This window comes from Nansenia antarctica, assembly GCF_963989245.1.
Source record: "Nansenia antarctica genome assembly, chromosome: 5".
Taxonomy (NCBI): Eukaryota; Metazoa; Chordata; class Actinopteri; order Argentiniformes; family Microstomatidae; genus Nansenia; species Nansenia antarctica.
In genome coordinates this window covers 19,520,649-19,542,592 of record NC_137690.1, presented here as the reverse complement: position 1 = coordinate 19,542,592, position 21,944 = coordinate 19,520,649, and the positions used below count along the sequence as shown (strand labels likewise).

Here is a 21,944-nt window from a genome sequence, read left to right as displayed (position 1 = left end):
CAGTGAAAAGTAACATCACAGAGGTGTGTGTGTGGGTAAATGAAATTCAATCAACCAAATCAACAGTGTCATAGGATGAAGTTATTCTCACCTGTTGTGCAAAATCAAAACTGTTTGCACATTAGCATGGCTATCACAGTGTACACACAGGGCCTGGCTGTTAACACAGCCATCAGTCAAGTCATTTTAAAAAGTTGTTTTAGCATATTTAACACAATGTAACATATTTTACATTATGTTACATTTCTGTAATCTTGGATTGTAGTCCCACACACACATTTTACATACCAGATGTTTGCAGAGCATCATTGTAGAGACGCCAGACGGAGGTTTTGGTGACATTGGACGGCAGCAGTTTAGCACTGTATGCTAGCACTAAGCATACTGTAGCACTAAGTATGTTTGTCCAACTCCATACTTCCATAGTAACTCCAGGTAGTAGATGAGGGTCAGTGGACCGAAGGGAGAAGGTCATAATAGAAAAAAGAGGAAGAGAAGAAAAACATTACATGTATTGAAAATCATCAGAGTAGTGTGTTTGGCATTAGCCAACTAGCGGCTAGCTCGGTTCTAACAAAGAAAGCACATGTTTTTAAACTTTTAACATTTCTGTAATCTATTACACTTGACATGTTACAGTATTCCAGTATTACACACTGAACATGAGTCTTACAACTTTTACAACGTAGACATACTAAGTTACTAACCGTATTTACAACATAGACAGAATACCGAGCTACAATGCTAACATGCTAACAATCTTTAGCTTACAGACTGAACTGGTTTCAGTTAGTTGCTCGTGGGTAATAATAAAGAAATGTCTAAATACACGAACACACTGGTTTCAACTAGTAACTAACAACTAACTTAACTAACAAAGGCATGTACATACATAGAAGATCTTACCTTCTTAGAGTCTGGTCGAAAACATTCTGGTGTAAACAAAAGCGCGCTGCTTCCTGCATGTGGCTTTTTATCCCTCCCCCTCGCCCAGCTATTGGCTACGTCGATTGAGCTCACAGCCATTCACACCGATTGTTGTTGTTAGCTGGGCTCATGTTCCCGCCCCCAAGCTTCTCAAACTCATCTCATAAAACAAGCTTATTTTGAAGACTTATTACACGTATTTAATTAAATGAAAACTGCTCGAAAAAATAACGAGTGGGTACTTCACAACTGGCCAAGTTGCTTCTTATTACAAAAAAAGTAAATCAGATTTTTTGCATTGAAAAACTTTGAACGCAGCTTTAAGGCATTCGCACTTTGCGCCCGTTTCGCACTTCGATGACGTCACGTCACATATATCATATGCATTGTCAGATATATCTTTCAGTGGATCCTCCTGGTCAGATTCCAGGTGCTCTATGAGGTCAATGGCTTCGTGACCGTGGATGAGTCCATGGTGAGGTACAAGGGACACCTGGGCTTCCGGGCAGTACCTCCCCATGAAGCCTGTGAAGTGGGGAATAAAGGTGTGGGTCATGGCGGAGAGCAAAACAGGCACGTCACCAATTTTCAGGTGTACACGGGGGCCATTCAGGGTAAGACGGAGAAAGACCTGGCTCACCAGATAGTGTCAGACCTGGCAACACGTTATTTCGGGTCTAACTGTATACATGGACTTTTACACCAGTGTGAAATTGATGGTGGACCTCAAGGCCAGGGGGGTGCAAGCTTGTGGAACGGTGCGTGCCAACAGGAAGGACCTCCCCAAGAGCAAGGAGCTCACAAAGCAGGTTGGCATGAACAAGCACGAGTTCAAGGTGGCGCAGCGGGACGAGTTGACGTTCTGCGTCTGGCAGGACACCAAGGTAGTGATGGCCCTGTCAAACTATCATGACCCGACAGCCCATGGGTCAGTGAGGAGGAAGGCCAATGGCCAACGCCAGACGGAGGTTCGGGTGCCAGCCTGCCTTGCTGTGCAATGTGTTAAGTATGCATCTAGGACAAATTACATTTGGGCATTACAAGGGCATTTTCCTTTCCGCCATAGCCGAATTGTGTATTTTGCTTCATATCTCCTTAACCAAACATGATAACACTGAACAAATGATGTCTACCCCCATGTTTTGAAGGTCAAGGATTACAATGATACCATATACAACATCATAAAGTGTTCTGGTGAATAGTTAAGTGGTGACCTCAGACCTCATAATGTGCCAGGGATCACCGGAGCAGATACACTGGGACAAGGGAATAAGTTTAAGGAAGTTTAATAAAAACAAAGGTGCCACCACACACTACCCTGATTGTGCGATTATAGAGTGAATGAAAGAATGAATTATCTTTATTGTCATTGTAACAGGTGCAACAACATTTAAATGCAAGCCCTAGGTTCTAACAATCAAACACAGTCCTAAGATAATAAAAAACAAGAATGAGACATAAATAGACATAAGGCATGATACTGAAGCGCCTGCCTGAGTGCAGCCGTATGAAGTGTTTGTAGCCAGGGTGGTGTGGGTCCTTGAGGATTTTGACTGCCTTGTTGAGACATCGGGAGTTGTACAGTTCTTCCAGGGAGGGGAGAGAGGAACCACACGCAAATGCAGTACGTGAGGATGCTTTCCACGGAGCAGCGGTAGAAGGACACAAGCAGGTCTTGTCTGAGGTGGTAGTTTCTGAGTATTCTCAGGAAGTAGAGTCTCTGCTGTGCCTTCTTGACGATCGCCGTGGTGTTGGTTCTCCAGGTCAGGTCATCCTCCAGGTGGACGCCCAGGAATCTGAAGACTGAGACTCTCTCCACGCAGCCTCCATCGATGTACAGGGGCTGTATGACGGTCTTCTTCCTCCTGTAGTCCACAATCATCTCCTGGGTCTTTAGCTTGTTCAGCTGCAGGTTGCTTTGCACAGGACTGACAGCTGCTCCACCTCGTTGCGGTACGCAGCCTCGTCACCTTCGGAGATGCAGCCCACCACGGTGGTGTCGTCAGCGAACTTGATGATGGCGTTAATGGGGTGGACGGCGATGAAGTCGTGGGTGTAGATGGAATAGAATAGGGGACTCAGCACACAGCCCTGGGGGGATCCGGTGCTGAGGCTGATGGCTGTGGAGGTGTGGGGGCCTATCCTGACCCTCTGGGGGCGGTCAGACAGGAAGTCCTTGGACCACCGGCAGAGGAGGTGGTCTAGTCCGAGGTCTAGGAGTTTGGGCACCAATCTGTCGGGTAGGATGGTGTTAAATGCTGAGCTGAAGTCCACGAAGAGCAGCCGTGCGTAGCTCCACTCTACCTCCCTGCCCTCCTCTCTCCAGGTGGGACAGGGTAGAGTGGAGAGTTGTGGCGATGGCATCCTCCGTGGACCTGTTAGCTCTGTAGGCAAATTGAGAATTGTGAAGCGCTCCACAGTAGACATAACTTCCTCCGGTATGCTGTTTGGAGCCTGTGACAGCCCCCCCAACGGAACCCCCCGCCTCCCCAAGAAAGAGGAATTATTACGGACATAGACACCAAACATCTGACAAGTAGGCTAAAATATCCGCTTTTTTAAATGCATCCAACCCGAATCTGGCGAGTGGCAAGCCCATAGGCTCGTTGGTAACGTTAGTCCGCCAGTAGTCTCGCATAGCCAAACCTATCTCCATACTTCGCGTACAAGATTGTGCCCAAGTGAGTTTTTGCAGGGTGAGATGTCTGCAGATGGAAAGTAAGCAAGTTGAAACGTTAGCAAATATAATTGCTGAGTGTTCTAACAGAGCAAGTTGGTTCAAATTGGTCGTTATTATTGTGACGAGAAAGTGTCTATAGTTCCATGGTATGTAAAATAGTGTCAAACACGCTTTGGCCGTGAGACTCACGCATTTCAACCAGTTCTCACGCCGCACCTCTATTTCTCACGGCGAGAAATAACAATTGTTTTAAGGGACTTTTTTTTTTTTAATTCCTTGAAAGAAAGCTACCGGACATGAGTTTCGTGGCATCTTTCTGCACGCGCGTTAACTTGAGTCTACAGTCGAAGCGGGAGGCGAGCGCTGATGGAAGAACCTGTGTTCACGCGAGCACGTAGCAAGTCTCTAACACCAGGCACAGCGACGGAAACAAGTAATAATAATAATAATAATAATAATAATACATTTATTTTATAAGGCGCCTTTCATGGCACTCAAGGTCGCCGTACAACAACAAATTTAAAAACAGTTACAAAATACATAGAAATATACAGTATAAAACATAGCTAGTAGCAGAGCAGCACGGGAACAGTAAATCAACAGGGATACGCCTGCGTAAACAGGTGGGTTTCGACCAAGTCACAGACTTTATCGCTCTATCCCTGACAATCACAAGTAGGATCATTGCTTGGCCGATGTATTGTATTTTTTTTGTCAATAAATCAAATCAAATAAAAGATGTTTATACAACATCGTATCTGGTAGCCTACTGGTACTTTCAAACCGCTTCAAAGGTTTTTTGCATGAAATAAACTTCTTGTTGTGGATCCCGCTTCGGCTCCACTCGTTTCCACCTTACAATCTAAGGAGGAGAGACCTGCATAAAAGGCCCCACAACCTGCCGTCTGATGCTTGATCAATCTGATCCCCTGTGGTTAGTCGTCTCGCTCCCTCGTTTTGTCTCCAGTGTGTATAGATCCGAAATTACTTGTTTATTTTTCCCAGTCGTTTTATAAGTTTTTTCACCGTTGTTTGTTTTCTCTCCTCCACCAGTCCACTCCTGCCTGCCTGCCTGCCCTGCCTACCCTCCTGCCTGCCTAACGACTACTCCTCCTGCCGAAGCCCCTGCCTGCCTAACGACTACTCCTCCTGCCGAAGCCCCTGCCTGCCTAACCACTACTCCTCCTGCCTGAGCCCCTGCCTGCCTGCCGACTACCCCCTCCTGCCTAAGCCCCTGCCTGCCGTTCAGTTCAGTCTCCATTATTGAACATAACATTGGCGACGAGGATGGCTGATTGTTCTCTACAAACACCCCCTCCTTTCCTAGCAGTCCCGGCAGAACCACCGATTCCGTGGGGCCGCTGGATTTCCTCTTTCGAAACGTATATCCTAGCCGCCGGTTTGGAGGACATATCAGACAAGAGGAAATGCGCGCTGCTGCGGCACTGCCTGGGAACGGAGGGTCAGCGCGTGTTTGGAACTCTCGGCACCGCGGCGAGATACACAGACGCTGTGGAACTATTGAAGGAACACTTCGCCCCTCCACAAAGCGCTCTTCTCCGCCGCGTCATATTCAGTCGAAGACACCAACGAACAGGTGAGACAGTGACACAGTATGTGGCTGATCTGCGGGGCTTGGCGAGCTTATGCAAGTTCGGGGCATTACAGAATGAAATGATAAGAGACCAACTCATCTTACACACGAACTGTGACAAGATTAGGGAAAAACTGTTACTGGAAAATGATGAACTTACATTATCAACAGCTCTGAACATGGCGGCCCAGGTTGAAACAGCTTTAGAATGTGCAGTTAGTTTTTCAGCCTCTCCCAGCTCACCGGCAGAGGGCGCGCACAGCCTACAGGTGCCCCTCCTCCACGTGAGTGCAACCAGCGGCGGGGAGAGCATTTTACTGGCCTCTCGGTCACGCGACCAGCCACACCAGCCGTGTGGGAATTGCGGCTCTTCTGCACACAATTCAAGAGCTCAGACATGCCCAGCCCGTGGTAAAACCTGCTCCAACTGCGGGAAACTAAACCATTTTCACAAAGTCTGTAAGTCTGCCCCAGCTAGTGCTTCCCAGTCACCTACCACAGTCATTCATAATGTCAGCTCAGGACGAGCGCCATTCAAAACATGCTCGTTGATGGTTGGTGATGTCACTCTGCCGCTCCTCCTAGACACTGGAGCCACAGTGTCCCTTGTGAACTTGACGACCTATACACAGTTCTTCTCCCATGTGCCCCTGGGGTTGCCCTCCACCACCCTGCGTGGCTATGCCAACTCTAAGATTGACATTGTGGGCTCTTTTCAGCTGCCTGTGAAGTACGGGGAGAGGACACTGCCGGCTTTCAGGTTCAATGTTGCACGCCACGGGACCAACCTGTTAGGCCTCGACCTGTTCAACGCCCTCGGTTTCACCCTGCTAGACACAGCTGGCTCAGAGATTCACACCGTTTCCATCCCCTGGCAGCAACAGTGGCCTGCGCTGTTCAGCGGTGTAGGCTGCCTCGACACTTTTGCCCACCAGCCTCTGTTAGATCCTACAGTGATGCCTGTTATACAGCCCCTCCGCCGCTCCCCCCTGGCTCTCCGCGATGACATCTCCTCTCAACTACAGAGCATGCTCGATAGCGACATCATTGAGCAGGTGAATGCATCGCCTTGGATCTCCAACCTGGTGGTGGCGAAGAAGAAGTCTGGGGGGCTGCGCATCTGCGTGGATCTGAGAGCGGTAAACAAGGCCATCATCCCTGACAAATACCCCCTGCCAACGATAGAGGAGCTCACCGCCCAGTTCTACGGGTCCAGCGTGTTCTCTAAACTGGACCTCCGTCAGGGTTACCTCCAAGTGCCACTACACCCCGAGAGCCGCAACCTCACAGCGTTCATCACTCACAGAGGGGTTTTCCGCTACAAACGCATGGCTTTCGGTTTAAGCTCCGCCCCCAGCTGCTTCCAAAAGATCATGGCCTCCATCTTCGCTGGGATCCCAGGTGTGGCCATCTATCTTGATGACATCGTGGTTCACGGGGCCACTGTCGAGAGCCACGACGAGCGTCTCCACAGTGTGTTCAGTGCATTGGCCAAGCATCACCTGACACTCAATGGTGAGAAGTGTGTATTCGCCGCCCCAGCCATCGACTTTGTGGGGTTCCGCCTCTCAGCTGATGGCACGTACCCGCTGCACTCGAACACCGAGGCCATCCATCATGTCCCGGAGCCCACCACAGCCGCTCAGGTGGCCTCCTTTCTAGGCATGACGGCGTACTACCTCCGTTTCCTGCCACAGTACTCGGCCACAACCACACCGCTGCGGAAGCTGTTGAAGCATGACGAGCCCTGGCTCTGGACGTCTGCCTGCTCAGACGCCGTACGCCTCCTGAAGGCCCAACTCACCTCGCCACCGGTCCTGGCGCATTTCGACCTGGCCAGCCCCACTCTTGTCACGTACGACGCCTCTGCCACAGCCATTGGTGCGGTGATGTCCCAGCTGCAAGGGGGGGTGGAGAGACCGATCGCCTTCGCCTCCCGTGCTCTCAGCCCCACGGAACAGAAGTACTCGGTGGGGGAGCGGGAGGCCCTAGCATGCCTCTGGGCATGTGAGCGCTGGCACATGTACCTCTATGGACGGTTATTCACACTGAGGACAGACCACCAGGCCCTCATCACCCTCCTGGCCACGTCTGGCACCGGTCACAAGCCACTCCGCCTCCACCGCTGGGCCGACCGCCTGCAACAGTACAACTATCGGCTACAGTTCACGCCAGGACGAGACAACGTGGTAGCCGACTTGCTATCACGCGCAATCCCCAGCCCACCCACAGCCCCAACCTTGACCCCCGGACTGGACCAGGCTGAGCATGACCTCGTCCAGCTCCTCCACACACCCCTTCAGGAGACGGTGTCGCTGAAGGAGCTCCGGGATGCCTCAGCCGATGACCCCACCCTCTCTACACTCTCAACCTACATCACGCAAGGGTGGCCGGTAAGAGTAACTGACGAGCTACTCACTTACTCCAGGATCAGGGAGGAGTTGTCGGTTTGGAATGACACCTGTGTCGCTCGCGGGTTCTGCACTGTGGTCCCAGGTGTCCTTCGGGCGCGTATCCTTGCTATGGCGCACGAGGGTCACCTGGGCATAGTCAGGCTCAAACAGCGCTGTCGTGAGGTTGTGTGGTGGCCAGGCATCAACAGGGAACTCGAAACCCTGGTCAAGGATTGCACTGCCTGTCTCCTTAGTGGTAAGACCAGGGCTCCAGCTCCACCCCCGCCCATGCAGCCGTTGGACTGGCCATCTCAACCCTGGGAACACCTGCAACTGGATATCTGCGGCGAGCTGCATGGGGTACCACATCACCAGCGTTTTCTCGTTGTGACCTACGACCTCCACTCTAAGTGGCCAGAGGTGACACCTGTGGGCTCGGTCACAGCAAAGGTGCTGATCGACATTCTCGACGCTCTGTTTGCGCGTTGGGGCCTGCCCAAGAGGATCACGACTGACAACGGTCCTCAAATGGTTTCCCATGAACTGTCCTCCTATTTAGTGGGTAAAGAGATCCACCACATCCGCACTGCGTTCTACCACCCTGCTGCGAACGGGGGGGTGGAACGGCTGAACCAAACACTGAAGAATGGCATCAGGGCCCACCTGGCACAAGGGTGCACGCTCACCACCAGCCTCCTCCAGACGCTGTTGCATTATCGGGCCACGCGACACGCCACTACAGGAGTCTCCCCAGCCTCCCTCATGCTGGGGCGGGAGCTCCAGCTGCCTCTCGATAGGCTCCGCCCTACACTAGCTCAGCCCCCGGTCCATCCAGTTCAAGCCACAGTCACCAAACACCAGCGCTTGATGAAGGATCGTTTCGACAGGGCCAGACGTGCTAGGCCACCTGTCATCGCTGTGTCGGACTGGGTCAGGATCCGACGACCTCATCGGGACAACAAACTCCAGTCGTTTTGGTCTGACCCTGTCCAGGTCAGCAAACAGCTTGGCCCGGCCTCGTTTAGGCTCGCCGACGGCACTCGCTGGCATGCTACCCGCCTGCGTAAGGTGCAGCCTCCCCCTGGCCCAGCGCTGAGTGTGGCCTCTTCCACAGTCTTGCCAGCCGCACGGTTGGATGAAGCAGCAACCCCGGCCTACCAGGCTCAGCCCCAAGGCGTGGAGCCGCCACCAGTGGCTGTGGCTGCACCAGAGCCACGTCTGGTTCGAGCACGCAACAGGCCCGAGCACTTGCGTGATTACATGACTGAGTATCACACCTAGGTTGTGTGAGGGGGGGGGAAATGTTACGTCTGTGTTTACGACAGTTTGGGCTTTACGACATGTGCCGTATTACGTTTTGTGTTACACTCGTGTTTGATTAAATGGAGTACACGTTCCAACTTGAAGCTCTGAGTTCAGTCTCCATTATTGAACATAACAACATTCACATCTCTTGTGCAACGTTTTCCATCATTATTAGCCAGCTAACATTCGTTAGCTATGAGGCTAACGATTAGCTAGCTTTGTGTTAGCCAAGCCACTACATTTAGGCTACTCCGTTCACGGGTAAGTCATATATAAACAAAACTAGGCTACACTTACCAACAGTAACTGAAGTGAGCTTATACTTGTATTACATACATACATACATACTGATTCACAAATTAAACCCAATGAGCCCAGGAGCCAAAACGAAACAAAAGAAACACTTAACACTGGCGCAAATCACCACTCTCCCCCTCAACGCAAATTAGCATGCTACTAGCATCAATGCTAGCGGACATGCAAAGTTCGACAGAATACACCCCTCAGTGGTTAACAATACCCCTACAAAACTATCAACTAACACTTAATATTTATATACATCTGGTTCTCAATAGGTTTACCTTCTTGGTGACTTTACATACCTGTTTTATGTACTGGCAACCTCTCATACCAGGTACTTCACCCCGGCTTCACCAGTCTAGCTAGTCAACAGCCTTCTCACACTCTATCAATAACAACAGCCCCCAGACAATAATGTGTAACTAGCTAGGTAATATATATCATCATAACTAGCTAGGTAGTCATATATATCATCATAACTACCTAGGTAGTCATATATATCATCATAACTAGCTAGGTAGTAATATATATCATCATAACTAGCTAGGTAGTCATATATATCATCATAACTAGCTAGGTAGTCATATATATCATCATAACTAGCTAGGTAGTAATATATATCATCATAACTAGCTAGGTAGCTACAGTAAGTCATATATATCATCATAACTAGCTAGGTAGTAATATATATCATCATAACTAGCTAGGTAGCTACAGTAAGTCATATATATCATCATAACTAGCTAGGTAGCTACAGTGGCTAGATAGTCTAATTCCATTTAGCATGTTTTTGTTGTTGTTGTTGTTGTTGTTGTTGTTTTTAGTTCAGCTGTGGAGCCTGATTGCCATCGCAAACCCTTGCAGCAACAGATTAACACATTTTGTTAATTAATTTATCTGCATTATGACCATAGGATGGTGGGGGGGGGGGGGTGCTCAGCATTATACCAAACACAGTCCCAATTTGTGTGTTGATGAGAGATAATTTATTTGTTCTCTTTTACACCCTCATAGGAGTTCTGTAATGACCAGGCACAGGAAGATGGACCACCATCCACCAGGGGTTGTCCATCCCTCGGACAAGACTGAGACAGCAGGCCTAGTCTTTACACCCAGACCTCCCGCTGCTCAAAGACCACGCCTGGCCTCCACCCCTGATAAAACTCTCTCCTCTCCTCCAGAGCCTGCTGAGGGTCACAAGGGGGTAACATCTGAAGTATCCGGGGGGTGTAGTTCCGCCTCCGCCCCCACCGCCGCATTCAGCCTCAACGAAAACCACATGGTGTGTCTGCCTCTCGTCTGGAACGGTCAGCTGTTGTGGGCGCGCTCAGAGCAGACCCAGGAGCTGGAGGGCACAGAGAAGCTGGTGGAGGCCTTCAACGTGTTCCCCTACCTGACCCTGACGGAGACGGCCGTGCTCGCCCAGAGCTGCTCCCTGCACCCCGACCAGGTCCGAGTGTGGTTCATGGTCCGGAGCCTCCGCTTCGGCATCAGCTGGGACGGCGAGGAGATACGCGAGGTGCGCAGCAAACTGCTGCACTCCATTCCACCCCCCGACGCAATCGGCGGAGGGGGGGAAGGGAAAGGAGGCAGAAAGGGAGGAGGTGGCGAAGGAAAAGATGCTGGAGGGGCGAGTTGTCCTCAGGAGGGAGGATGTCAACAACAACAACAAGCACAAACTGTCAAACTGCCTCCTCCTCCTCCTCCTCCTCCACCTCCTCCTCCTCCTCCTCCACCTCCTCCTCCTCCTCCACCTCCACCTCCTCCTCCTCCTCCTCCACCTCCTCCTCCTGTCTCCACCTCCAAACCAGGGCCCCAGAAGAAGAAAAAGCCCCAGAGCACAAGTCCGTCCAAGCCAGGCCCCCGGCCGAGGAAGGCCTCAGCCTTTAATTTATATTGCTATGAATTGTATTGTGTCTCACAACTCCATGTGAGTGGTCCTCAACTTTTTAATGCACCTTTTGTTGCTGTTCTTTATACCATACCTGTTTGTTGAGGAGTGGTGTCAATCTATCTATCTATCTATCTATCTATCTTCATTGTTTTAATCTTCATTCACTGTTCATTCATTGTTTTAATCTTCATTCACTCTATTGCCTCCAGACTCACATGTTCTTTCTCTTTTCTTAATGAATAAACTGTTTTTTCTTTTGTTCTGCAACTATTTCTCCTCATTTATATTTTGTGAGCTGCATCATTGTCAACAGATGAACTACACAGATGAAATCATGTATATAAGAGAGTAGGAGATGAATGTAATTTAAAAATGCCATCTTTGTCCATCACACATTATATCATCACTGTGTTTATTAACATGGTACAATTGATAGAAAAAGAGGATTATATACATCAAACATATTTGTATTCTAATTTGTACAACCAACTTTTCTACATTTTACATTATACACCAGCAGCATAATGTGTTAAGCTTATCATACTCATTGTACATATTATACTCTTAGTATTCAAAATATTACTCGAACAGAAGGTTGCCACGATTGGCACAAGTACATGTTGTGATCAGCTCCACATCTTATCTTCTATTCTCATTCGACCTGATGAGTGATTAGCCAATCACAGAGGGTTAGGGTTAGACACTCCCCTAATTCCAGTACTCCATAGAGCCTGCCGGCTGGGGCTGCCAGGACTCCGCCCCCTCGATGATCCGGCGAATCACAGAAGCAGCGCTGATCATAATATGACCAGCTGCTTGGAGGAGGGTGGAGGCAACACGGAGGGCTTCTCTGAGAGAGGAAGAACGTGAGTGAATCAGTTGAATATACAGGCAGTAATTAGTAAAAAAAAAAAAAAAATCAATACCCCCCCCCCCCCCCCCCTTACACGCACAAAGTCACACCATATCCTCTGCTCACCTGACGGTTTTCTTGGGCCCAAGGCATTTGAAGTCTGCACTGACTGAATACCAGCCCCTGAAGGTGGCCTTCACGCTCAGAGAACCAAAGAGGTCCTTGGGGTTCAGTCTGTACAGGTCAAAGGTCACACGTGCAATGTCTTTTCCTGTCCGGGGCTTGATCTGATCTTGGGGTTTGGAGTAAGCCTTTCCCTGAGGGTTTGGTTGAGAGAAACAAGGCTTTAGTTTAGACCAGGGGTCGGCAATTAGGTTTGGCCTCGGGCCCCCCAAAAATGTAGCCACTAGATGGCGGGCCCGAACATAATCAAAGGATAATTTGTAATTAAAGTAATTGATTGTTAAAAAATGTGACACGTTCTAATGCTTTGACTTTTCTTTCGAGAAATGTACACATCGCTAGTCAACTGCTAACAATGTAAAGTAGTGTTATAATTAACTAGGTAGCAGTCCAATCCATTTCGTTGCAGTATTAGGCTTGACTAGCGAGTTTGTGTTGTGATTCTCAACAACGTTGAAACGTAGTTTCACCCTTTTCCATAGTTTTGAATAATAAATGTGTGGACTGACGATGTATCGCAGCCTAACTTATTCTAATAATTATTTAACATACTTTTATTCTGAATGATTCCCCCCTCCTCCAGACAAGGTCACATTATTTATTATTGGATTGGTTGTTTGCGTGTCGGGTGAAGTTAGCTAAACATTTAACCTACTAACTAGCAAGAGATACATAATGTCACTCTCCAAAGGTCTAAAGAGGAAAGTTGACGGTGAAAACAGGGCATTTAAAGAGGAATGGACAGCGAACTATACGTTCATCCTACCTGGTTTCATCAATGCAAAGCCGTTGTGTGAGACTCACATCTTCCCTGCTCACAATGTTCCCTTTCTATACATGCGAGTCATCCTTTTCCTCAATGAATGTGATAAAGACGCACGAGAGGAATCGATAGATGCATAAAAAATAAAAATAAACTGCCTGCGGATTAAAGTGACGTCAATATCACCAGATATCAAGCAAATAGTGACCGATGGGAGATGCCACTTTTCACATTAAGTGAGTACCCAGCCTGTCGTTATTGTATTTAATAACCTATTTGTATTTTGTATATTTTGAATGAATGGCTTATGGCTCATTGTACTTATTATCCCTAATAGCGCGTTTGCTCTGTCGTTTTAGGAGCATAGGCCTACCACCACTTTTGCAACGATTTTGTTGTCAATGTTTTTCAGAAAATTAAACAGAATTTGCTTTGTTACTGTTCATATGTGTGTTGCAGTCACATACGTAAACATTACGTTTGAATGATTTAATGAGCTGATGGGCTATTTCAGCACCACGCCTTGTCCACCTGCTTATGATTCACTCTGAGGTGACTCATTAACTTCGGTGCACCCCGCTGCCTGATTGTCTGTCCCTGTGTCATTCACTCTCAACATGAATAAAAGTACAATAAGCATTCTCTATTCGGACAGTATAGGCGCGGTGTGGGACTGTCGGTCCGATATTGTAAAAAAAAAAGAAAAAAAAAAAGAAGTGGATTCTCAAAATAATCTGCTGGGCCAAATATTATTGGTGACGGGCCAGCAATGGCCCACGGGCCGCCTATTGCCGACCCCTGTCCTAGACAGTGGTGTAGTCTTCGTGATACGCAGGACTACGCCGTATACCCACTATAGCACTATAGGAAAGGCCAAGGATTTCCGTATACCCACTTAAAAATGTGTGAGGATACGTAACAGCGTTTTGTGACAGAACTTTCACACTTTCATTCATAAAATTCACCCCGTCTGTGTTATGACTCACTTGACTTTTGGACCACTGGGACTGACTATAGCGTCATATCATCAACGGGGGGGGAGAAATGCGACCTGAAATATGTAAAAATGCAGCACTATCATGCACAGATCAGCCTTATACATGTAATGTTAGATATATAACGTTAGACAGAGAGCGCAGATTTATTTATATGGCGTTCCGGAATGAACGATATGAGGCTGGGAGGGGGGAAAATCACAGTATACCCACTAGAAAAAAACTAGACTACACCACTGGTGCTAGATAATGTTACGGGAACCTATGTGTCTTACAGCAAGTCATAACCGGCGAGATCCTCCTCCTGCCCGAACTGTCCTTCATGACGGGGATCCCTGACAGGATGAGAAAGGACTTCCGGGCCATGAAGGTAAAGTCGTCGTGTCAGCCACTCAGGCTCCGCCTGGGGTGGTGTCCCTTGACCTCCACCGTTCATGAAGCCCTGTTCTTTTTTTTCTTTTTTTTATCACTTGAGTTTTTATTGGGTTTCAGCATAGACATGGACAGAACATCATATCTCCATCTTAAATGGTAAAACAAAGGGTAAAGAAACAAAGCATGGCCCCTCAACAGAGGGGTAAAAAAGTGAAAAGGAAAAGAAAAAGAAAAGTAAGAAAAAAGGGAGAAAATAAGAAAGTCCGGAGGTGTTTCAATAAACATGTTACTGGTAATATATTCTGAATGGGTATTAAATTAGAAGATGTCACGTTTCATATAAATGTTCAATTTTTCCCCAGTATTTTTCAAATATATTGATTTTGAGTCTCAAAAGGTATGTCATCTTTTCCACAACAAAAATGTCTCAGACAATTTCCAGCTACTGTTCCTGTATGAAGCCCTGTTCTTAACACAGTCATTGACGGTAACAGTAACTCGGCCTTGCTTTTGTGTACCTAGGACCTGACCATGCACATCAACGTGAACGCTGAGCAGTACACCCATTCACTGAAGCAGCTCCTGAAGCACATCAACACTAACCAGGAAGCCCAGACAGAGCTGGCTCGCTAGGGGCTGGACGTCAGCCAGGACATCCTGGTGGTGAGACCTCCACACACACACACACACACACACACACACACACACACACACACACACACACACACACACACACACACACACACACACACACAACCTCCTTACTCTCTGGCCCTTCTGTCATTCTCTCTCTTCTGTCACTCTACTGTTTCTCTGTCGTTACCTGTAACTGTCTGTTCACCAAGCACAAAAAGCTGTACTCCACAACCTTTCTAGAATCTATAAAGCGTAATGCCTTATTCAGGGTTACCGCGCTGGTCTTAAAAAGCCTTAAAGTCTAAAATCCAACAAAGTTAGTTATTCAGTTATTCGGTCTAAAAATGAGGTACTAAGTCTTAAAAATGAGATCCTGCAAGGAAATCAGTCCGACCACATCTATTTATGCAGAAATTAATCAAGCTGGAAGCAAAAAAAAATCAAATTCGCTTCCTTTTTTGTCTGTATGGCAGTGAAATCCCTAATTTCATCACCTCGAGGATGACAAAAAGCGATCATATGGTGTTGCGAATAGGTCTAAAATTCTATTTAAAGAGGTCTCTAAAAAGGTCTTAAATTTGACTTGTAGGAACTCTGTCTAGGCCTAAATCAGCGGTTCCCAAACTTTTTCAATCAGGCCCCCCTTGGGTAATTGGAAATATTTTCGAGCCCCCCCTAACCCGGTCCCCACCTAGATTGATATAATTAATTGTATAAAGTTGTACAAACATTACATTTTCTCTTCTAATAATAACAAGACACATACGTATATCCAACTATAGTTTTATAATAATTATGGGTTGAAAAGGAACATAAGTGCTTGGCAAATGATCCTGTGCCACTGAAATATTCAACATATCAACATTAACTAATTTCTACTGCATCACTATTCTTACTCTACACATTCCTATCACAATTACGATCAATGACTTGTGTGTGCTTGCTTTGCCTTGCAAATCTTCTCAAAGCGGGGTTGTTGTTTTGAGACTGCCACTCTCAGTTCATTCTCAATGTTCAACTTCGACCTGTATTTGCTTTTGATAGCAGCAACAGCAGAAAAGCCTATCTCACACAGGTACGATGTTGCAAAAGGCAGCAGTATTCCCACAGTTTTTTTAAAAATTATTATTATTATTTTATTTCTGCGCCCCCCCTGCAGTACCCCCGCGCCCCACTAGGGGGCGCGCCCCACAGTTTGGGAAACGCTGGCCTAAATGAAGAAGGATCCTTAGAAAAGTGAAGGAACTGATGTAGACGAGAGGAGGGAAAAACTCCTCCCCTAAAGTGGCTTGTTAGAGGGCTGTCCTCCTTAAAACAATTTAAACAGCAGCATTCAGCATTGTAGAAAAAAATGAGTTACTGTCTGATTTCTAGTTGTAGTGCCTTCAGTTCTCGTATCTCACTATGGGGAACGCCCCCTGCGTGACCTCATCAGAAACTGAATTACACTGCGCCAGCCCATTGGCTGGCCCAGGCGACGCTTGTGTCACGAGGGACGGGACCCTCCGCCTATATAACACGTACACACGGGATCCAAAAACCTTTGCTCCCTTCTCACTGGAGCTGTGCGGGTGGCTAGAGCTAAACAGTCCACAGATACGAGCGACCACAACACACACACACACACACACACACACACACACTGTATGGAAAGTTTGAGCGGCAGTGACGGCCGCGCGCTGCACTTAGTATTTATTCTTGATTATTTTGAACGTCTCGTTCAGCCCGTCAGTGACGGTGCAGTGTGTGTGTGTTAGCCCGTCAGTGACGGTGCAGTGTGTGTGTGTGTTAGCCCGTCAGTGACGGTGCAGTGTGTGTGTGTTAGCCCGTCAGTGACGGTGCTGAGCCGTGCTGTACGTTAACAAACAAGTTTGTACAGCTGTTCCTTTGTGTCGACCTCCCTCTGTGCCTAGAGACTCTTACACTAACGTTACCACCAGGTGCTAGCTAGCTACGGTAGCTAACGTTACCACCAGGTGCTAGCCAGCTACGGTAGCTAACGTTACCACCAGGTGCTAGCTAGCAACGGTAGCTAACGTTACCACCAGGTGCTAGCTAACTACGGTAGCTAACGTTACCACCAGGTGCTAGCCAGCTACGGTAGCTAACGTTACCACCAGGTGCTAGCTAGCTACGGTAGCTAACGTTACCACCAGGTGCTAGCTAACTAAGGTAGCTAATGTTACCACCAGGTGCTAGCCAGCTACGGTAGCTAATGTTACCACCAGGTGCTAGCTAGCTACGGTAGCTAATGTTACCACCAGGTGCTAGCTAGCTACGGTAGCGAACGTTACCACCAGGTGCTAGCTAGCTAAGGTAGCTAATGTTACCACCAGGTGCTAGCTAAGGTAGCTAACGTTACCGATGCATCATCAGACAGAAATGAGCAACTGCAACTCCGCTGGCTGAAAGGTGAAAGAGGAGAAACGCTTTGAAATGGATACCATTTCCACCGTGGTAAAGTTGTTTTTATATTCGACATTCAACAGACATTCACATTCGGCATTTTAGGGACCATGGTAAAAGTAGTGAAAAACCCAATGGAGATATGGCTGTCCTGATCAATAACTCTGTCAATATTGGGCCAATGCACCTCAAACCAATTGTAGATTGTTCTGGGAGTGGCCCTCCAAAAATGGCAACCTTTATTTTTCCCAATCAATTGATTAGGAATTTATTAAAATTCAAGAACTCAAACCCTATGGAGATTTGGTTTTCCTGATCAATAACTCTGCCAATATTGGGTCAAAACACCTCAAACCAATTGCAGATTGTTCTGGGAGTGCCCATCCAAAAATGGCAACTGTTGTTTTTCCCAATCAATTGATTAGGAATTTATTAAAATTCAAGAACTCAAAAACCCTATGGAGATATGGCTGTCCTGATCAATAACTCTGCCAATATTGGGTCAAAACACCTCAAACCAATTGTAAATTGTTCTGGGAGTGCCCATCCAAAAATGGCAACCTTTGGATTTCGCAATCAATTGATTAGGAATTTATTAAAATTCAAGAACTCAAAAACCCTATGGAGATATGGCTGTCCTGATCAATAACTGCCAATATTGGGCCAAAGCAGCTCAAACCAATTGCAGATTACTATCGGGGAGGTTCGATAACACCACTGTTGGAAAACACACAGTACCGCGTGGGTGCCGTCGTCTTCAGTTTGAAGCATACTCTTCTGTCTGAGGGGTTTTTCAGCCTGAGGCTTGTGGTCACTGCTTCTGTGAAGGGACCTGAAGAAGAGACAAGGAGGGAGATGGTTAGGGGGGACAATGTTGTCACCTACATCAGTGTTTTTCAACCTTTTTTGTGCCACGGCACATTTCTTACCTTTAAAAAATCCCACGGCACACCGCCATCCCAAATGTTACAAAATGATACATAGTAGCCTATACGTAACATTATAAGAACTTGTCGTTATACTCACTCAGTGCGAAGCCTAGCCCTGTATGTTGGCCATGTATGCGAGCCTTTATGGAGCTATTTTAGTGCCATCAGAAATTGAATTGTATTTGACAGATTGAATTGAATCTGAGCACAAACTGAATTGTATTTGACAGATTGAATTGTATTCAATTCAGTTTTCATTATTTTCATTCAGTTTTCAAATTCAGTTTCTCTAAATACAATTTGGTTTTTCTCAAAATACAATTCAGTTCTCAAAATACAATTCAGTTTTAGAGGCACTCATCCGGGGACTCTGGGCTAGGTAGAATAATAGAGCACCGATTCTAACTCCCCTCCCATCCGACGTCGTTATATGGAGAAAAGTATTGAAATAGGCAATGTGTGTCCTTTCAGTCTGCCTGAGGTGTTGTAGGGGGGTATTTAGTATAACAGGCTAATGGGTTTATTGTGAGTTTACTTTGATTGTTTGTTTATTGCCTTGATCAAATACAATTCAGATCTGTGAAATACAATTCAATTTGTGCTCATATTCAATTCAATCTGTCAAATTCAATTTCTGATGGCACTAAAATAGCTCCATAAGCCTTGCGCACAATTTGTCACTTGCAAGCAGCTTTGCGTCATCACACTTCTCATCAGTTAAAACGGTTTTCAGCTCCTACCGTGACTCAAACACGCGGGCCGGCACTTTTCTGCGGGACAATCATCGGACCGCCGTATGGAGCAATAACGTCTAATGCTGGGCTCCCATCTCTTCACATAATGCTGCATATAAGCGGCTTTTCAGAGGTCTTGTTTTTACAAAGTTGACCATACGAACAACAGCTATCTCCGCTGGTAAAGTCTCGGCAACATAGCTGCTGCTCCTCCATCAGTGCAGACACTTACGCAGCTGTCCCACTGAAGTATAGGTGTAGGGGTGGTCTAGTGGATAGTGAGTTGGACTTGTGATCGGAAGGTTGTGAGTTCAAATCCCGCCTGAAGCCACACCACTACTAGTGTGCCCTTGGGTAAGGCACTTAGCCCTCAGTTACTCCAGGGGGAATGTCCCTGTAATTCGTAATTGTAAGTCGCTTTGGATAAAAGCGTCTGCTAAATGGCAAAATTAAATTAAAATTAAAATTAAGTCCTCCCCTGTTGTTTTTATGCAATGTCTTGCAAAAAAGAAATTTTCTGTGATTGTGTGTGTCTCCATCCACAAAGCGTGCATTGGCCAAGAGTTGAGCCAAGACTCAAGTTGCAAAGCAAACTGCCCACTGCCACGTATCTTCTCCAAAACAACATTTTCGATGTCTGCAGACATGTCATCAATGCGTCTGGCAATCGTCTTAATCGAGAGGGGAACTTTCAATTTCTTTAATGATAGCAGAGCTATGCATCGTGTTCACAATGGCTTTGCAGTCCAGTAATATTAATGTCTCTTAGGGTGTGTTCTCACTAGAACATTTGCTTCACTTGGAATCAGAGTTTTGGATAAAATTAGTCGTTTGGAGCTGCTTCGCTTTTGATGAGAACGCTGCTCGAGGCAGTGCATAGGAAAACAACAGCGGGTGTTTTGACGGGTGTTTTGTTTGCAGATTGTGTTTAAGCTTGCTAGGGACCATGGCACTGTTTGATAGCTGTCCATCACAAAGCACAATGGAGTCGGTGCAGCAGGATCCCTCTTCAAATATGTATCCATCTTTGTTGCTAGCGTTGTCACTTGTCTGCCCGCATCTCTAATTCTCTCTAAATATATAAAAATCAACAACGTCAGATCAAGCTATTAATCGCGCTACCGCCACCTGCGCAACCATATGAGAGCTGTATGAAATCTTTTTTCATGAAATCGCCTTAATTTTTCTGGACCAATTAAGTGGAATTTGATAATTTCCCACGGCACATCTGATGATCTTTCACGGCACGGCACAGTGGTTGAAAAACACTGACCTACATAATGTCAACAGAATATAGGCCGAGGCATATTTAAGCCACAATACCATGTTGACACATCAGAGACACAGCTCGACATGTAAAACGTCATATGATGTTTTGATTATATTTGAGCTGTCTGGACCGGGCCAGGCGGAATTCTCACCATTGACAGTGACAGTACATCCGGGTTCGAAAACACCACTGTTGGGAAACACACAGTACCGCGTGGGTGCCGTCGTCTTCAGTTTGAAGCATACTCTTCTGTCTGAGGGGTTTTTCAGCCCGAGGCTTGTGGTCAGGGGCGGACTGGGATCAAAAAACAGCCCTGGCATTTGCGACACAACAGCCCTATTTCCAAAATGAACCAGTGTTGATAGTGAGAGGACAGACTATTTTGAATGGGATTGTATCTGAATGTATAATCAAATATATACTGTTATAATGTATCATTATTGTTTAATACATACTTCCTAATTTCCTCATAAGGAATTCAAGAAATGTTAAGGAAAACTCAGGTATGAAAAATCACCCTGGATGATTGCACCCAAGTTTAGTGTTTAAATAAGCCGGTTCAGGCAATGTTATCTAATACATTTCATATAGATACTTTTTTAGACATACTTCAATATATTTATTTTGAAAAATAATTCGATCTATACTTGATCTTTTGTATATTATATTTTCCAGTATATTTAATGCAGCACCTTACCATGGATTTGTTTCCAAAGCACCTAATTTACAATCAGACTGTTGTTGCAGTCTTAAATGGTCAGAGGTGAAGGATGACTACCTAAACTAGTCATCAGGGCCTTTTTGACCCGATCAAGCTTAGTATCAAACTAATGTTAAGTTTGAATATATCCCAAAACAATAACTAGTCTTACAGGCTTCTCTACTGCAGTGTCCCTTGGGGACCAAACCTGCTCCTGGTGACATTCAGATGTCAAGATCTTAATAGTTTCAGGTTTGACAGTATGACAAGACTCAGACAACACTCTGGACACTCCTTCTGGACAGCATAGAGAGAGCCACGGGTCTTACTGATATACAATACCCATAGATAGAGGATGAGTCCTGACACACAGGCCACAGAGAGTATTAACCACCTACTGCTCTAGATAATCATAAGAGCAGCGGATACAAACTGAAGGAGAGAAGAGTGAAGGAACCCCCTGCATTCACAAGGCTGCCCAAAAGGCCAGTCAAAGTAGTTGTTCACTTTTTTAATGCCAAATTCTGTGCCCCACAGTTGTGGCTTTTGCAAAAATAAAATAAAATAAACAGTGGGGCCTCTTCCAAAAATGTAAATGTAAAATGTAGATAAAGAACTGTGGGGAGGGAGGGAGAGTGCTTACCTCCACCACCACGCGCACGGCTTCCTCAAACAGAGGTAGAACCTCCAGGTTGCCCTGGCGCTCCATCAGTCGGGCCTGGCAGATCCAATACTTGGAAAACTTATGAGCCATGGGCACCCTAGACAGCACATCCTGTACTTGCTTTGTTTGGCAACCCTGTGACACAGCCGGGAAATGGACAGACATTTTTTCAGAAATGAGAAATGTAATAAATCACGGAGGACTCAACTCAAGGGTTCGTTAACTTTATATATTCAATACTCCCGGCTCACAGTCACATGGCATACAGACACAGTAGCATCACTTATATACCCTCTACTGTCGTAACTCACGCATATCGGTTTACGTCTGTGTCGTGCATAGA

At 46.6% G+C, this 21,944-nt stretch overlaps 1 pseudogene across 1 annotated transcript in view; it reads left to right on the top strand.

The window, feature by feature from the left end:
• The window catches only part of LOC308157845 (piwi-like protein 2), a 111,257-nt pseudogene that overhangs the window by 70,437 nt on the left and 18,876 nt on the right, over positions 1–21,944 (top strand). Inside the window, exons 6-7 of the transcript in view lie at positions 14,165–14,257; positions 14,785–14,925. The product of the transcript in view is annotated as a piwi-like protein 2 (transcript). The remainder of the gene's footprint in view (positions 1–14,164; positions 14,258–14,784; positions 14,926–21,944) is intronic.